Source organism: Arachis duranensis, chromosome 8 (genome assembly GCF_000817695.3).
Source record: "Arachis duranensis cultivar V14167 chromosome 8, aradu.V14167.gnm2.J7QH, whole genome shotgun sequence".
NCBI lineage: Eukaryota > Viridiplantae > Streptophyta > Magnoliopsida > Fabales > Fabaceae > Arachis > Arachis duranensis.
The window spans coordinates 49,827,153-49,832,586 of NC_029779.3; the positions used below are offsets into that span (position 1 = coordinate 49,827,153).

The following is a 5,434-nucleotide window of genomic DNA, read 5'->3' on the forward strand; positions in this document are numbered from 1 at the left end:
ATATGCATGATATTCATATTCAGAAGCACTTCATAACGAAAATGCAGATACATATGGTCTCAGCTAAATACATTTCGCATAGATACAGGAAAAAGAATATCTGTATGTCATTTCAAGCAAGAAGAAATGTTCCACCATGAAACTTAAGGCTGGCTGTAATTTACGTTCAAGTTACAAGTCAATATATATATAGGCTTCCCTGCGAGAAGGGCAATTGTAATGTGTATATCACATAATTTTGTTAGTTACTTTGCTTTCCAATTTGAAACAATACATATACGTAGGCGAGTTCTATGATGCTCCCTTAAGACAATCATGGCAAGTTGCAACTAAATGAAAGCATTACACCAGCATGCATGGAAAAGCTTTGAAACTCTGTGAATGTCACTTTGTTTTATCATTTATGTAATTCAGTCAGATTCATGTTCTTTATTTTGCTCTTTTTTTTTTTCAAGACAATCAAATTAAGATAATAAACTTTTTTTTGTGTGTGTAATTGTTCAAATTATTTTAACGATATATCCATCAACTGTTATAGCACTTCTAGTTAATTAGATTCTCATGAAATTTAAAGCGGAATTAATTTTATTCACCTTTACTTTTAACATATTGAGTCTTCTTGTCGATTCGGTATTTTATACACTTTCTGTTGTCTTTTATAGCGAGCTCTTTTAGACAGTTAGTTTTGTCAGTAATTTTTTGGTGTTGCATTGTAAGCTCAACTATTTTATATAGTCGAGTCTTTAAAGTTTTCTCCCATTTTATGGTAAAAACTTTAATCTACGATCGAAAAAATATATCTACCTTCTGTCATATTTGGCAACGAACTAAGAATGGTTAACAATTTTGTTCGAGTGAAGATTTCAAGTTACCCTATTTCAGTCATATAATTATTAATCTAATTTACCAATCTTTAATTCCCCCAATTCTGTATTAATTGAACATATTAAATTGTGTGTTGTGTCTATCTCATCATGTTTTTATTGACAATTTTCGATCTCTTGATGTAAAAAGAGCGACGAAAAAACAAAAGAATAAACAAACACAAAAAATATTGCTTTTTTCAACTAACATATTATTATCTTTCTTTTTTTTTTCTTTTTTTTTTGACACGCCTTTGTGAGAATATTGAAAGATAAATAACACAAGTGATGCAAATAAACTAAATTATATTGAAAGAAATTGTAATTAAATTTGTCTCTTGACTATTATTGTGTAAATTACACTGAGATATCTGATATACATAGAGTTTGAACATAATCAGCTAGTGAGAGATATTTTTAGGAAAGCTTAATTGCTTTGACAGCACACCAATGATGTTCAATCGGATTCTGTATGAATTGACTGACACGGTTTACAGCAAATATAATTTTTGTATGTCTGAGAGTTGCATTATGTAAGCCTCTAACTATAAACATGTAAAATTTTGGATTTTCAAATGGTGAGAGCCTTGTGATACAAGTTTTAATGAGGATATCACAGGGATTGGCATAGATTTAGAATTTGGCATCAGATGCAAATTGAGAAAAAAGAACCAATTGCTGCCAAGTAACAAAGTTGGTATCATCTAGTTTATCTGGAATAGGAGTCAGAAACAATTTGTTGTTGTTGCTGGTGGTGAAAATTACTAAGGTTATGGATCAACTTGAAGCTCTTAATACCATGTGAGAATATTGAAAGATGAATAACACAAGTAATGCAGAAAAACTGAACTGTATTAAAAGAAATTATAATTTGTCTCTTAATTATTATTGTGTGAATTACACTGAGATATCTGATATATATAGAGTTTAGACATAACCAACTAGTGATAGATATTCTTAGAAAAGTTTAAACCAAGACTTGGCACCTAAACCTGACACATATTGCCATCTTTATCCTTCACACTCCATTTAGCCTTCTTTTTATGAAGTGAAAAAGAAAAGGAGGGAAGCTAAGATTTTGACTTTCTTACCGTTGCTAGGATAAATGTAATTTGGTGGAGTTTCATTGAACATCCAATTCATCAAATTCTTTGTTATTAATACTCAGTTTATCACTCTCAAAATCATAGTGGGATTAGATGATATAAATGGCAAGAGATGTTTCCCCGAAACTGGAAATAAGTTGTTGAATTAATGGTACAAGTGTTACTGAACAGTAAATTCCCAACAAAAGAAAATGAAGATATGAGAAAAGTCAATTTCCATCCAATAACATGTTGATGCATAGCATAGGCACCAAGCCTGTTCAATATATAAACAACTTTAATTTGTGGCTCATCCACTATATGTTATATTCAAATAATTTAAGAGTAATTTAATTGTAGGACTCTTTAGTGGGAAGCTGAGTCCGTATCCATTGAAGTTGACAATGGAATTGAAGCAGCAATTGCTTTTGCTTTTCTAATAAGTCGACTTTATAAGTGGTTTTACTTCCAAAACCGTGTCCCTTGGCCAAAGTGATTCTGCTTTACTCTTTACACTGTAGTTAATATTATAATGCAGAGTTGATGGAAAGTGGCTTAACACCTGCTCGTGTCAAACCTCATAATGCAATTAAAGCACATCCGGCCAATTGAAGAAAACTAGTAGTGGGGCCAATTTTGCAAATGAGTGGTGGTCTTGGTCTAAAGCATGAAGTCATAGTTATCGGAAGCAAATAAGTGATCTACACAACTGAGTTATTGGATTATTAATTCAACTAATAGATCATCAGTTAAATCGATTAATTCGGTCATAAATAGATAATTACATAATATTTTATTTTATTTTTTATTNTAAAATATTATTTTTAAAATTTGTAAATATAATTTATTTTTATTTATGTAATATATTTAATAAAAAATATTATGTATAAAAAATAATATATATTTTTTAATTTAACCAGATCATTTTTAACCAATTTTAATAAGGTTTGACCAATTTTTATCAGGTTTATTAAGTTTAACCGAATTAATTATTTAACCGATTTAAATAATAACACAGCTTAAATTAATAATCGAGTAATCGGTTTTTGGTTCGACTAATCAGGACGGATTTGATAACTATGAATAAAGCACTTTGTCCATTCTAATCAATGTTTACCATAATCCAAACATCATTTTAGGGAATTGAGATATATAAAATCAAGAAATTAATTGTCATGAATTAGAATTGGGAAATAAGAATAAAGAGTATCCTTGATATATTTGCAAGTAGTAGCACTAGTAGTAGTTTGCAGTGAAGGGTATGGAATATGAAATTTGCAAGAAGCTACTATTTTAATTAGTTATTATGGACAGAATTGATGATGATGCTAACTTCCAACGAACTATCATAATTGAAAATTGTCATGGACATCTGGAGGAAATGAAAACAAAGGTTGCTTTCTTTTGGAAAAGGGAAGAAAGGCAGAAAAAAAGGAAATGGGTGGAAAGAGCCAAAAAGTAACAAAGAGCGCAATGGCAAGAGGAAAAGGATTCATTTTTTCGCATCTAAGGGTCCCATACCAATTCATGTTATTCACAAAGTGTGGCTTGCGTTAGATTCAACCTCTCAAAATATCTAGCTGATGTTTTCTTCTTCTAGGACATGTTGGGTTAGGTTGGTTTTGGTGTAAAGTGGATATTTTCGCATATTTTAATATCATTTCAATTGCTGTGAGTATATATTTTAAGAAGAGTTTTAGATATATCAAAAATATTGATGTTCCAGTTATTTTAACCATTGATCTGAATTATAAAAATATATATAATATATATTAATTAAAATCAACAGTTAAAATAACTGGTTTGCACATGTATATATTATCATATTTTTTTTAAATGGTTAAAATAATCGTTTAAATTTCATCTGAATTAGTTTTTCAAATTTTTACTTTTGTCGAGGTTTTCTTTGAATTAGTGAGAGTTTTAAAGCCTTATAAAACTATAGCTAATCTTTAACCTATTGTAAAATTTTAAACCATTTAATTTGAAATAAAATTTTAAATTATATTAAAAACCTTCGAAAATGAATTCAATTTCTTCAAAATATAGTTTTTTTAAATCCCACATTTGAATCAAACAAAAATTTAATTGACAAGGTAAAAAAGAAGAGCAGAAAACGACGAATGACAAAAAACACGAGCGGCGACAGCGAAGAGCAGCAACGATGACCCTTCTCCTTCCCTCTTCCCTCTTCTCCTTCCTTTCGTTTTCTTTTCCTTTCCCAAACCAAACACCCCTGGGAATTGTGATACCCTTTTCTTTTTTCCGTTTAACCCATTCTTTTTTGTAGTTAGAGATATTTTTGGAATAAAAATTTAAAATTTAGTGAAAATGACAATTTTAAAATTAAGTTAAACCTTAGGGACTATTTTGTAGGTAAAAAAAGACTGAGAACGAAAAAAATTTTCTAACTCCTATTTTAGGACCAAAATCGTAACCTAATTTTTAACCTATTGTAAAATTTTAAACCCTTTAATTTGAAATACAATTTTAAATTAAAATTCCGCTAAGGAGCCAATAAAGTATTTGTACAATGTATACAATGAACTATTTATTTGGCTCGATACGAATTAAAAATAAAAATTACTATATTATACACATTAGACACGAATTATATTAAGTCCCCATATTTTTTCTTTAAATTATATTAAAAACCTTCGAAAGTGAATTCAATCTCTTCAAAATGTAGTTTTTTTAAATCCCACACTTGAATCAAACAAAAATTTAATTGACAAGGTAAAAAGGATACGAAAAAACTAATCCAATATAAAAGAAAAGACAAATAGGTTGTTCAATTTTTTCTAAGGTGAGTATGATGGTAAAAAAAAACATGGGAACAAAAGATGTGAAGGTCAAGGAACCAACAAAATAACAAATGAAAAAAAAAATGCGCTCCGTGTACATAAAAGTCGGTCATTAGTATAAAATTTATGTTGGAATATAAATATACTTTAAAAATAAATTAAACTACATTTGTAATTATACATAAATATATTAATAATTGATTTTAGTGTACGAATAACATTTTTGTAAAAAATGTTTAAACAATTGTAACCCATAAAAATGTTTAATAATAGGATTTGAAACTGCCAAAACTGGAAAAAATCCACACAAATGAGTGGAAATGGGTTCGGACTGATCTTTAATCTTTTTAACTTAATTCTACTTTTGAAAATTTAAATTTGATCTGATATTGTGAATGCATATATTTTAGGGGCCCAGATTTGATGTTAATTGTATGCTTAGAACCTTTTGGTGCAGACAGAGGTAAAGGTAGCTGGCAATGGCATGTTTTAGATTCAAGCTTATCCTCTTAATTCCCCAATGCGGTCTCCATTCCAAGGTTCCCACTCTATGATCAGTGTTTCTTTGCATCTATGGAAATAACTTCTAAGGATAAAAACAAGCAACAAAAGCAAAATGCTTATGTTTTTCTAGTTTCAAATTCAGAAGAATCACGAGCTGAGTTATGACTATGAGAACAGG

At 29.2% G+C, this 5,434-nt stretch overlaps 1 protein-coding gene across 1 annotated transcript in view; it reads left to right on the forward strand.

The window, feature by feature from the left end:
* LOC107463566 (chlorophyll a-b binding protein P4, chloroplastic) overlaps nucleotides 1–228 on the forward strand; it is a gene marked incomplete in the record, with an annotated part of 1,260 nt that extends 1,032 nt beyond the window's left edge. Inside the window, 1 exon segment of the mRNA XM_016082375.3 lies at nucleotides 1–228.
* Between the last annotated feature and the right edge of the window lie 5,206 nt (nucleotides 229–5,434).